At 43.9% G+C, this 13721-nt stretch overlaps 1 long non-coding RNA gene across 1 annotated transcript in view; it reads right to left on the reverse strand.

The window, feature by feature from the left end:
- LOC137640709 (uncharacterized) overlaps positions 1-13721 on the reverse strand; it is a 40397-nt gene that overhangs the window by 26311 nt on the left and 365 nt on the right. The gene's annotated exons all lie outside the window — the stretch shown is intronic.

Consider the following 13721-nt stretch of genomic DNA (forward strand, 5'->3'; position numbering starts at 1 on the left):
AGAGTGACACGAGAACAACGTTACCCGCTTGAACGGAACGTTTTTTTTTTTCCTCTCTCTCCCTCCGTCTCTATCTCTCTCTCTCTTTCTCTCTTGATTTCGCACCTGAGAGAAGAGCCCAATTATATATCGTCAAAAAAACATGTTATATGGCTAAAGGAAAAAACTGAAAGGTTTTCCAAATAAAAAGTTCCTTTAATTTAGAATTTAAACCATTTAAGTTAAGAAAGAATGAGCGAAACGTCAGAATCGATTTACTCTTACTGCAACGTGAAACCGTGATACACTCTCTCTCTATCGTAACGATAGAGCACATGTTGAACGTCCTGAACGTCAACAACTGCGTAGTCTAAAAAAAAACTAAACGTTAGTTCATCTTTGAAAACAGTACGAAGACTATCAAAGAAATTCTTTCATAAAACATTAAATTTAAAAAGTTTTAAATTCTTTAAAGGCTAAATACGATATAACGGGCTCAACGTTGATTAACTTCGGTTCCAAGTTAGGACCGCCTACTATCAGGAAAGGTCGCATATAAACAAAACATAAAAATTTATTTTTATATGTTTATAATAAATGGAAAGTTAATTGAAGAGGCCTAATAAAGGCGGAGAGATATAAAATATATAGATCTATAACGTGTTAAGCAAAATTACTAAAAACCTAAACACACTTCCGTCTAAGGGAAGGGTCGGCCATTTAAAAGTGAAAGAGAGTTCATACTCTCTTTGTCACCATAATTAAATCTATCCAAAACGAGTTCAAGATTTTGAGATGAAGATAAAACCCCTGCATAGCGAAAGCTCAAAACTAGAATAGTGTACTTCACCAAATAGTTGTGAAAACAAATCCAGTTAGTAACAGCGTATTTAGTAGGTCTTGCCAGTAGCACGACAGAGAGAAAATTGATTCTGTGTTGACATGGAGTACTTGAGTACCTGCTCGACAGATGGCGCTGTTGATGTACACCCCCACCTGTATAGTGATCGCTGGCGTATTTTGTCCTTAGGTTTTTCTGTCGGGCAGCAGAGCTGACAGCTATATGATCACCGGCTAAGTTTAATATTGAAAAATACAGTAACCAGTGCTGTCAACGTCTGATGTAGATCAAATGTTAGCTTTCCATGCTATCATTAGCACCCGTACGTTCGTGCATACTAGTTTCGTCCTGCGCAGAAACCTGTCCCCCCTGCGCAGAAGCTTTTCCTCTACCTATTACTCGTTTTATTACCCTATTCCTTTTAATATCATCTCAATTTATATTCCCATTCAATATTATTTATCATACATGAATACTTTCTCTGTACTAGTTTCCCTATACAGTTCACTCTTGTTTACCCTCTACACTTTCTGTTAACCAATCACGAACCGATACCTATTCTAAGTTTACACAAGGGGGTTGTCAACTGCTATTTCCCTACCCCTTTCCTTTGTCTCTTTAAGTGGTCTGTTCATACCAAATCCTTTTCCCTTGTAACCTTTGACCTAGTAAGATGTCCGTCATTTCAAGTGAGGTTTATTTTTTCGTATTTTGCGATGGAGGAAGTTATAGATACTTGTAACGGCTTCAGTATTCCATACCTATAACATTTGCTAAATTCCATGGTGATTTTTATTATTCTTCAGCCAATGTTAATAATTTCCTGAAATCACAAAACGTAATTCCTCAACCCTTACAGAGCCCCAAGTGCCGTTTCCCTCCTACCTTACAGGAAAGTCATTCACGTATTTTATTTTAATACCGAAACCATCATTCCTCAGAACAAAAAGAAACGTCGTTGTGGTTATACCGTTACTTATTATAACGGTATATTTTTGGGAAAAAGTCGTCTACCCCCATGGAAGATAATATTAATTGCAAAAAGGTAAGTCATTCCTCAATAGTCATTATATGTGTTTTGTGATCGGGGAACTCCTAGGTTAGGTGGGTTTGTTAGGTTCTGTGCCCTTTTTGTACTTTTTATATATTGTGTAAAACTTATATGGGAAAATTATCTAAGATACGTATGGAAATATCTATCATTACTATCGCTAGTAATGTCACCGTAACGTTGGTAACGCTGTGTATCATTCGTAACATGGAGAATTTTACCGTTCTCAGTAAATACCTGAGGTTTGTGACCTGTCATACTTCTAGGTTAGGTTAGGTGGGTTTGTTAGGTTCTGTGCCCTTTTTGTACTTTTTATATATTCTGTAAAACTTATATGGAAAAATCATTTGAAATACACATGCAAATATGTTATTTTTATTAGTAAAATAAATTTTTGAATATACTTACCCGATAATCATGTAGCTGTCAACTCCGTTGCCCGACAGAATTCTATGGAGGGATACGCCAGCTATCACAATACTAGAAGGGGGTGTACTCACCAGCGCCACCTGTGGCCAGGTACTACAGTACTTCTTGTTGACACCTCCTCAATTTTTCCTCGGTCCACTGGTTCTCTATGGGGAGGAAGGGAGGGTCAATTAAATCATGATTATCGGGTAAGTATATTCAAAAATTTATTTTACTAATAAAAATAACATTTTTCAATATTAAACTTACCCGATAATCATGTAGCTGATTCACACCCAGGGGGGTGGGTGAAAACCAGTGTACAAGATTAAAGGATAGCTAAGTATCCCTATTTCATATATCAGTTATCTCAAATAACAATGAAATAATAAGTACCTGGTAAGGAAGTCGACTTGAACCGTTACTCTGCCTCTTTTTTAAGTTCGTCTTCCTTACTGAGCGCAGCGTTCCTCTTGGAGGCTGAATCAACTCAAAGGTGCTAAAGTATATAGGGCTGCAACCCCTACTAAAGGACCTCTACACAACCTCTAACCCAGGCGCTTCTCAAGAATGAATTGACCACCCGCCAAATCAAAAGGATGCGGAAGGCTTCTTAGCCTACCGTAACAACCATAAAAACAACAATAAAAGTATTCAAGAGAAAGGTTAAAAAAAGGTTATGGGATTAAGGGAATGTAGTGGCTGAGCCCTCACCTACTACTGCACTCGCTGCTACGAATGGTCCCAGGGTGTAGCAGTTCTCGTAAAGAGACTGGACATCTTTAAGATAAAATGATGCAAACACTGACTTGCTCCTCCAATAGGTTGCATCCATTATGCTCTGCAGAGAACGGTTTTTATTAAAGGCCATCGAAGTAGCTACGGCTCTTACTTCGTGGGTCCTTACCTTCAGCAAAGCAAGGTCTTCCTCCTTTAAATGAGAATGGGCTTCTCTAATCAGAAGCCTTATATAATACGAAACCACATTCTTGGACATGGGCCTCGAAGGTTTCTTGATGGCACACCATAAGGGTTCTGACTGTCCTCGAATAGGTTTTGACCTATTAAGATAAAATTTGAGAGCTCTGACAGGGCAAAGAACTCTCTCTAGCTCGTTACCTACCATGTTGGAGAGGCTAGGTATTTCAAACGATCTAGGCCAAGGACGTGAAGGAAGTTCGTTCTTAGCTAAGAACCCGAGCTGTAAAGAACATGTTGCAGATTCGGTCGTGAAACCAATGTTCTTGCTGAAGGCATGAACCTCACTGACTCTTTTTCGCTGTTGCAAGGCAGACGAGAAAAAGAGTCTTGAGGGTAAGGTCCTTGAAGGAAGCTGACTGGAGAGGTTCGAACCTAGGTGACATAAGGAACCTTAAGACTACGTCTAGGTTCCAGCCTGGAGTGGGTAGACGACGCTCTTTAGAAGTCTCAAAAGACTTAAGGATGTCTTGAAGGTCCTTGTTGGAAGAAAGGTCCAAACCTCTGTGGCGGAGAACTGAAGCCAACATACTCCTGTACCCTTTAATCGTAGGGGTTGAAAGGGATCTCTCATTCCTAAGATGTAATAGGAAGTCAGCTATTTGGGTCACAGAGGTATTGGTAGAGGATACTGCATTGGCTCTACACCAGCTCCGGAAGACTTCCCACTTAGATTGGTAGACTCTACGAGTGGAAACCCTTCTTGCTCTGGCAATCGCACTGGCTGCCTCCTTCGAAAAGCCTCTAGCTCTAGCGAATCTTTCGACAGTCTGAAGGCAGTCAGCCGAAGAGCGTGGAGGTTTGGGTGCAACCTGTCTACGTGAGGTTGACGTAGAAGGTCCACTCTTAGAGGGAGAGTCCTGGGGACGTCGACCAGCCATTGAAGTACCTCTGTGAACCATTCTCTTGCAGGCCAAAGGGGAGCAACCAGCGTCAGCCGTGTCCCTTCGTGCGAGATGAACTTCTGAAGGACTTTGTTTATTATCTTGAACGGTGGAAATGCGTAAAGGTTGAGATGGGACCAGTTCAGCAGAAAAGCATCCACATGAACTGCTGCTGGGTCTGGAACTGGGGAACAGTACAACGGAAGTCTCTTGGTCATGGAGGTGGCAAACAGATCTATGGTAGGCTGACCCCACAAGGTCCAAAGTCTGTTGCACACGCTCTTGTGGAGGGTCCATTCCGTGGGAATGACCTGATTCCTTCTGCTTAGGCGATCTGCTGAGACGTTCATGTTGCCCTGAATGAACCTCGTGACTAAAGTGAGGTTTTGACTTCTTGACCAAATGAGGAGGTCCCTTGCGATCTCGTATAGGCTCCTCGAATGGGTCCCTCCTTGCTTGGAGATGTAAGCCAAGGCTGTGGTGTTGTCGGAGTTCACCTCCACCACCTTGCCTAGCAGGAGGGACTTGAAGTTCAACAGGGCTAAGTGAACTGCTAGAAGCTCCTTGCAGTTGATGTGGAGCGTTCCCTGTTCCTCGTTCCACGTTCCCGAGCACTCCAGTCCGTTCAAGGTCGCGCCCCAGCCCGAGTCCGATGCATCCGAGAAGAGATGAAGATTGGGGGTCTGAATAGCCAATGATAGGCCCTCCTTGAGAAGGAGATTGGTCTTCCACCACAAGAGAGTGGTCTTCATCTCTTTGGTGACTGGGATAGAGACTGCTTCGAGAGTCAAACCCTTGTCCCAATGAGCTGCAAGATGGAATTGAAGAGGGCGGAGGTGGAGTCTCCCTAGCTCGACGAACAGGGCCAGCGATGAAAGGGTCCCTGTGAGACTCATCCACTGTCTCACCGAGCAACTGCTCCTCTTCAGCATGCTCATGATGCAATCTAGGGCTTGGCTTATCCTTGGGGCCGATGGAAAAGCCCGAAAATCCTGACTCCGAATCTCCATTCCCAGGTACACAATGGATTGGGAGGGAATGAGCTGAGACTTTTCTAGGTTGACTAACAGACCCAGTTCTTTGATTAAGTCCAAAGTCCAGTTGAGATTCTCCAGACAGCGACGACTCGTGGAGGCTCTCAACAGCCAGTCGTCTAAGTAAAGGGAGGCTCTGATGTCCGATAAGTGGAGGAATTTTGCTATATTCCTCATCAGATGCGTAAACACCATAGGAGCTGTGCTTAGGCCAAAACACAGGGCTTGGAATTGGTAGACAACCTTTCCAAAAACGAATCTCAGGAAAGGTTGGGAGTCTGGATGAATAGGAACGTGAAAGTAAGCATCTTTCAGGTCCAACGAGACCATCCAGTCCTCCTGCCTGACCGCTGCTAGGACCGACTTCGTCGTCTCCATCGTGAACGTCTGCTTGGTGACATAAGCATTGAGCGCGCTGACGTCCAGCACCGGTCTCCAACCTCCTGTCTTCTTGGCCACCAGAAAAAGACGGTTGTAGAAGCCCGGGGATTGATGGTCCCGGACTATAACCACTGCCTTCTTCTGTAAAAGGAGCGACACCTCCTGGTGCAACGCTAGCCTCTTGTCCTTTTCTTTGTAGTTGGGAGAGAGGTTGATGGGAGATGTGGTCAGAGGGGGTTTGCGACAGAATGGTATCCTGTAACCCTCCCTCAGCCAACTGACAGACTGGGCGTCTGCACCTCTCTTTTCCCAGGCTTGCCAGAAGATCTTGAGTCTGGCTCCTACTGCTGTCTGGAGATGTTGAGAGTCAGTTTTTTCCTTTAGAAGCCTTGGAACCTTTCCTAGACTTGCTCCTGGAAGAGTCTGGACGGGAGCTTCCTCGGCTGGGGGCTCTACCACGAAAGGGCGGAATAAACCTCGTGGCAGGGGTATCAGCCACTGGGGTGCGATAAGTCCTGGGGACTGAGGTAGCAACCTTAGTCTTCCAAGCCGATGAGGCCACAAGATCATGGGTGTCCTTTTGTATCAGGGCCGCAGACAAATCCTTAACAAGCTCTTCGGGAAAAAGGAACTTCGAGAGCGGAGCGAAAAGGAGTTGAGACCTTTGACAAGGTGTGATGCTGGAGGAAAGGAAGGTACAAAGCTGCTCCCTTTTCTTAAGAACCCCTGACACAAACATCGAAGCAAGCTCGCCAGATCCATCCCTAATGGCCTTATCCATGCAGGACATCAAGAGCATGGCAGAGTCCTTGTCCGCAGGGGAGGTCTTCTTGCTAAGGGCCCCCAGGCACCAGTCTAGGAAATTGAACATCTCAAATGCTCTAAAAACACCTTTCAGAAAGTGATCAAGGTCTGAGAAGGTCCAGCAAACCTTAGAGCGCCTCATTGCTGTTCTACGAGGAGAGTCTACCAGACTTGAGAAGTCAGCCTGGGCAGAGGCAGGTACTCCCAAGCCTGGTTCCTCTCCTGTGGCATACCAAACGCCCGCTTTAGAGGTGAGCTTAGTCGGAGGAAACATGAAGGAAGTCTTTCCAAGTTGTTGCTTAGACTGCAACCACTCCCCTAAAATCCTTAACGCTCTCTTAGAGGACCTTGCTAAGACAAGCTTAGTAAACGTAGACTTAGCTGGCTGCATGCCCAGCGAAAACTCAGATGGCGGAGAGCGGGGGATAGCAGAGACAAAGTGGTCTGGGTATACCTCTCTTAAAAGAGCCAAGACCTTACGAAAGTCAATAGGAGGCGGAGAAGACTTGGATTCATCCACGTCTGATGAGGGATCCAGGTGTGCAGCCTCATCATCAGAAACCTCATCACCAGAGTGTAGCGAAGAGATCGGTAAGGTATGCTGAACAGCAGAATCAGCACGAGCTGGAACAAAAACACTTGTGGTTTCCTCCTTAAGTCTCTGTTGAGGGAACACCTGAGGCTCAGGCTGCAAAGGCTGATCCAAAGAAGTAGCAGAAGGTAGGCGCATGGGTGGAGGGGGCTGACTCCTGGCATGAGTGTCTGAACTCAAGAGTTGCGCTTGCTGTGTGGTTGGTGGATGCGCAGTAGCAGGTTCCTGAGGAACGAGTTGAGGTTCCTGAGGTGTGAGCTGTGAGCGATGAGGTAGAGGCTGCGCAGAACGCAGTAATTGTCTCGCGAGTTGAGGTTCCTGAGGCGCAAGGCTAAGGTGTTGAGGTGCTTGCCTTGAGGAGGGTTGAGGTCGCTGCAGCGAGAGCTGAGGAGTCTGACTCATGGATGGGAGAGGTTGTTGTACCTCAAGAGAGTGTTGCCTCACTGGTGGAACTGCAAGTGGAAGCGGAGGAAGTAAGGAATAAGCTTCCTGTTCCCATTGCTGAGGTTGCCTTAAGGAAGGCGGAGGGAGCTGCACACCACTGGAAACAGTCAACTCAGAACGTGCTAAGGTATCCTGAGGAGCCTCAACATCGTACGCCTGGCAGGCAGTACTGCGGTTAGGCGGAGCGATCGCAGGAGGAGGTGTAACCTTCTCAGCCTGACACTCACGCATCAAGACCGCCAGTTGTGACTGCATGGACTGCAGTAGAGTCAACTTGGGGTCTGCAGACACTAAGGTCTGCTGAGGTAAAGCCTTAACAGCAGAGATCTGTTGCGGCAGTACCTTACTCCTCTTAGGAGGAGTGCACTCAACTGATGACTGCGGCGAGTCAGAGCTGATCCAATGACTGCAGCCAGGTTGAGCTCTTGAGGTCTGGACTCTGCGCTTGAGTGGTCTTGAGACCTGAGTCCAACGTTTCTTGCCTGACAACTCTTCAGCAGATGAGTAAAAGACGGGCTCAATCGTCTGCAGGTGGGAGTGACGGTCTCTAGAAGACACGCCCGCAACCACCGAGGATACTTCTGTGCGCCGATCAAGGCCTGCCGAACCCTTTTGCCCTTCGACATTGCTTCTCCCCTGGGCTTGGGAGCTTGCAAGAGGTCCCGGACTGGGAGGACGACTGGCACGCACAGAAGTACCCTCACACACCCCACTGACACTGACACTAGCACTTGGCACTGCACTGACACTAGCACTCGTCATAGCACTGGCACTAATACCACCCACTGCACTCTTGACCTTAAGTTCCTTGACTTCGGCCATAAGAGACTTATGATCACTAACCACTGACTCTACTTTGTCGCCTAAAGCCTGAATGGCACGCAAAACAACAGACATATCAGGCTGAGGGCAAATAGTAGGTTCGGGGGTAGCCACTACAGGGGGAGGAAAAGGTAGGGGATCATGAGGTGAGGAAAAAAGTGAAGAGCGAGAAGAACTCCTCCTAACTCTCTCTCTCTCTAACTTGGTTGAATACTTAAGAAAACGGACAAAATCAAGTTCCGAAAGTCCGGCGCATTCCTCACATCGATCTTCTAACTGACAGGGCCTTTCCCTACAGTCAGAACAAGCGGTGTGAGGATCTACCGAGGCCTTCGGAATACGCCTATTACAAGACCTACATCGTCTATGTGGAGGGGCTTGTGAAATGTCAGACATCTTGAATCAAAAGAGTTAGCCAAGTGGGGATTCCAAATCAAGCAAAAAGATCGTTAACCGTTAATCAGGACTAAATAATAGCTATCTAAGCTAATATAGAAGTTTTCCAGTAAAGCGACAGCCGAAATCTGAGAGAAATACTTCACCAAAAGCCGTGAAAATACTCCAAGATCATAAGCGTATCCCAGAACGTCTTGCCGGAAGCACGACAGAGGAAAAATTGAGGAGGTGTCAACAAGAAGTACTGTAGTACCTGGCCACAGGTGGCGCTGGTGAGTACACCCCCTTCTAGTATTGTGATAGCTGGCGTATCCCTCCATAGAATTCTGTCGGGCAACGGAGTTGACAGCTACATGATTATCGGGTAAGTTTAATATTGAAAAATCTAGCATTGGTATAGCTAGTAATTCTATCCTCTGTTGGTAACTCTGTGTACCATTCGTCATCATCGGTAACACTGTGTATCATTGGTAACGTTGCTAATGTTATCGTTCACACCACATCCGTAAGGGAAGTGTCGCCGTTGAACTAATGTTGGTAAATGTCTAGGAGAAGGCCGCACCCGTTTTTCAAGTATTAACGACGAAAAACGGCAAAAAACAACCAGATTATTGTTGCATATCGCATAGAAACATGAGGAAATGAATAAAAAAGAAACTAAGACTTAACTCTTACACATAAAATGTAAGCATAAACCTACTAATACAATTATGGGGGACCCCAGTGGGAAGCGGGGTTTTTGAGTGGGGGGAGGAGGAGAAAAATGATTTTTCGGGGCACTACCGAACCTAATACAACCACCTAAGCTACCCTGGGGGCCCTGTACCCCTACCTAGGCCTACCGGGGGGGGGCTCCGCCGCCCCTGCGACCCCCCCTTAAGGCCACAGTGATTTTCAGGGCACCACCGAACCTAAGACACCCACCTAACCTAGCCTAGGGGCCCTGTACCCCTACCTAGGCCTACCGGGGGGGGGGGGGGGGGCAGAGCCCCCCTGCGACCCCCCTTACGGCCACTACCTAACACATCCATCAAACCAATTCCAAAGTGATGGTACTGCTGTATACATCGTTATAGTATCACCATTATAATATACTGGATAAATTAATTAAGCTTACCTTAAACTGTTGGTTGGTAAAGATGTGCTGCTGCTTTGAGGAAAACGTGAAGCCATTGCGATGGTTCCCTGACATGCAACTTGAAGTAGGAAGTGGCCAGGTACCCGACAAAGCGTTTTTTCCTCCTACCAAATTTCGGCACTAAATTCTTCACGTCCCGCCACTTCCTCTCCACAGTATTGGTATGAGCCTGTGTCTGGGGATCAACAAAGTGAAGGCTGTGGTTAACAGTCAAATGCTTAAAACCTTCCTCTGCCAGACAGTTATAAGCTCGCCAACAGTCAGAAATTATGGTAGTGCCTGGCTCGATCCTCTCCTTAATCAGCGAGAGCAGGGTGTCACGATCCCGGGTTTCCACGGGGACCAAAAAAAACTCTCGTGATTCGCGGCAAAAGTGATACCTCGGTAGTCGAACGACTCTATACTCGAACAATTCGGAGTTCGACCAAAATTTTCGAGAAATTTTTGCTGCGGTGCTCGACCAAAAATTCGGTACTCGACCAGCCGAACACGTGACGACCGCATGGGCTTTGTGATGATCGCGCCATCTCGGCCACTCTCGCTTGTTCGGGAAGCATCAGTTCTCTCGAGAGCGTCACTCAGACAACGCGCGATCAGCATTCGTTGTGATTTAGTGATTTTCAGTGCTTTTAATTGCTTTTTTAGCTTTCATAATGAGTCCCAAGAAAGTAATGAGTGTTAAGGGGAAGGAGAAGAGGAAAACAGTGCGAACAACGATCGAGTTGAAGAAGGAAATTATAGCGAAATATGAGAATGGTGTACGAGTGTCCGATTTAGCGGTAGAATACGGAATGGCGAAGTCGACCATTTCTACGTTTTTAAAGCATAAAGAAATGATTAAGAAGGCGAATGTTGCAACGGGAGTTACGGCGGTAACTAAGCAAAGGCCACAAGTGATTGAGGAGATGGAAAAGTTGCTTTTAATATTTATTAAAGAAAAACAGTTGGCCGGGGAAAGTGTTAGTGAAGCGTTCATTTGTGAAAAAGCGTTGCATATCTATGAAGAATTAGTGAAGAAAAGTCCGAGTACCAGTGAAAGTGATTCATTTACATTTAAAGCGAGCAGGGGTTGGTTTGAAAAGTTTCGTAATAGAACAGGTATTCGTAATAGAACAGGTATTCATCATTTTCGAAGAATACTGCAGAGGAGGAAGAAACAATTAACAATAGACCAGTTTTTCACAAAAGAAAAGAAAGCTGCTACATCAAAGCCTGTTTCTCCTCCAAAGAAGAGACAAAGAAGAGAAGAAACCCCTGAAATAGATCTGCCCACCCTTTCATTGGAGAGAGAAACAACTCCTGAAGGAGAACTACCCCGCCACATCATGGAAGGGGACTCTCCTTCCAAGCAGTAACCTCCCCCTTCCATCCTCTCCACATCCATCCCTGTATGCCATCGAACCGCTGCTCAAAGGTATGTTCACTACAGTACAGAAAATGGTTTAAAATTGTTTTATTTTAGTACAGTAAATGGTTTAAAATTGTTTTATAGGATTTTCTGACCAATTTCATACACATTTAGATAATTATTGTTGTTTAGGTACACGTTTTATTAATATTTTGGGCCTGTTCGAGTGCTTGGGAACGGAATAGAATATATACCATTATTTCTTATGGGGAAAAAAAATTCGGTACTCGAACAAATCGGAGGTCGAACACGGATCTCGAACGGATTATGGTCGAGTACCGAGGTATCACTGTACCACCAAATACCCACTGGCCGTTTATTACTCGGCCAACGTTATATTTCCGTTTGCCGAATTTTGACACGTCAATTTCCACTGTGCAATTGTTGCCACCAATTTTCTTGCTGCGCCGAAATACCCAATTAATTACAACTTCCCTGCAAAATGAAGACCAATCACATACAGTACCTTTATTTAATTTTAATTCAGAAATGGCCACTTCGTAGCAAAACCAGTTGTGAACCCACAAAACTATAAATTTAAAATTAGTTTCAATGTCCAGTTTTCCTTTTGAAAACCAGGTACCCACAAACAAAGACACTTTATAAGAACAACGCTTAAGTCTACGTCCTTTCGTAATGTAAGATTTATCACACCTAAAACTATGTTTCTTGTAATCAACCCTACACACTTCGTGACAATGTGGACAATTTTTATTTTGTAAAATTAAATTGTCTCTCTGGCACAAATCCACAAGACTTACGATATTCCCCGAATAGGCTAAAACAAATTCACCGTAACTTAAGAAACAGTCAGCACAAGAAACTGGAATTTCAATTTCTTGTGCAATATCAGATGACGTGCTTGCTACGGCCTCCATGTCTAAGAACGAAATAAAATGGCTGGGTAAGAAAATGTATTGTCGCACTGTGTTATTATTATTTTATTATTATTACTATCCAAGCTACAACCCTAGTTGGAAAAGCAAGATGCTATAAGCCCAGGGGCTCCAACAGGGAAAAATAGCTCAGTGAGGAAAGGAAATAAGGAAATAAATAAATGAAGAGAACAAATTAACAATAAATCATTCTAAAATAAGAAACAACGTCAAAACAGACATGTCATATAATAAACTATCAACAACATCAAAAACAAATATGTCATAAATAAACTATAAAAAGACTATGTCTGCCTGGTCAACAAAAAAGCATTTGCTCCAACTTTGAACTTTTGAAGTTCTACTGATTCAACCACCCGATTAGGAAGATCATTCCACAACTTGGTCACAGCTGGGTAAGAAAATGTATTGTCGCACTGTGATTAGCCAAACGTGAAGACGTCATAGTGAACTAGTTTTTCTGCGGGTTATAGTAGCTACAGGGCTCATTTGAGCTAAAAACAAGACACAGTCAACAATAACAACACTTAGAAAAAATCTGGGAGGAAGACAAGAGTAGCGTGAGTTTGATCGTCGATATTTCGACTATTAGTGAATTTCACTAAATTATCTCACTCGTATACCACTATTTACATACATTCCTACACATTCTAGTAAAAATAAATTGAATATCAGTGATATCTTCATGCGGCCCTCTCCTAGACATTAACCATAGGGTTTATATTTAAATATTTTAACACATCATATATGACAACATTGTTTATATTTAACCATTTTAACAGAAAATATAGGTTTTCCTGTAGGAAATATCGTGATTTAACCAGTTTTCACTTTCATTTCATCCGTAATAACATCAACCAATTCGACAACTTTAAATTAGCCGAATTGGTTGATCTGTTTTTTTGTGGTTGAAATGAAGGTCAAATTCGGTTAAATCACGTTATTTACTATAGGAAAACATATTTTCTATTCGAAATCACACCCTGTAATACAATACAAATTTACCGTAAGGTAAAACTAAATTAAGTTAGGGCAGGCAAGGCAAAGGTACGCTAGGTAGCGATGGGTAAGATGATAGTAGTCTAGGTAAGTATAGGCAAAGTGAAGGTGGGTTGGATAACTTAGGACAGAGAAGCTTTGACTAAGAAACATCACAGTCATTTCCGTAGCTACTGTACATTTTGATGCTTTGTTGTTTGGGTGTGTGGGAAATACGATTAATAACTGCCCATATGAACCATCTTTTCTCCATCAAGTTATTATGCCCTTGTCACCCCACCCCTATATTCATAGGGAAAAAAACCAACCGTAAATTGCAACAAAACTATGTCAAAACTACACAAAACTCAATATTAACGAAGAGAGTTTACTTTGGAAACCATCTTTATAAATTTTGTTATCCTCATTTAGTTTAAGTCTCTGCTTCTTGCCCTTTTTAATACTATTATTCCAAGATATTCCCTACACGAATCAATAGGCTACTAGTGAGCCTACTCTAAGGGTAGGCCTAATCTACCGCAAAGTTCATAGGTCTCGAAAAAAAACATAGGCCTAGGCTATAAAATACGCTTAGATGAGACTACTTGCTTAACACGATAAAAGAAGACACTTTAACTGTGAAATTATATGAATGTTAATTAGGTTAATACGGAATAAATAAATTCT

The sequence above is a fragment of the Palaemon carinicauda genome, chromosome 5 (assembly GCF_036898095.1).
Source record: "Palaemon carinicauda isolate YSFRI2023 chromosome 5, ASM3689809v2, whole genome shotgun sequence".
NCBI lineage: Eukaryota > Metazoa > Arthropoda > Malacostraca > Decapoda > Palaemonidae > Palaemon > Palaemon carinicauda.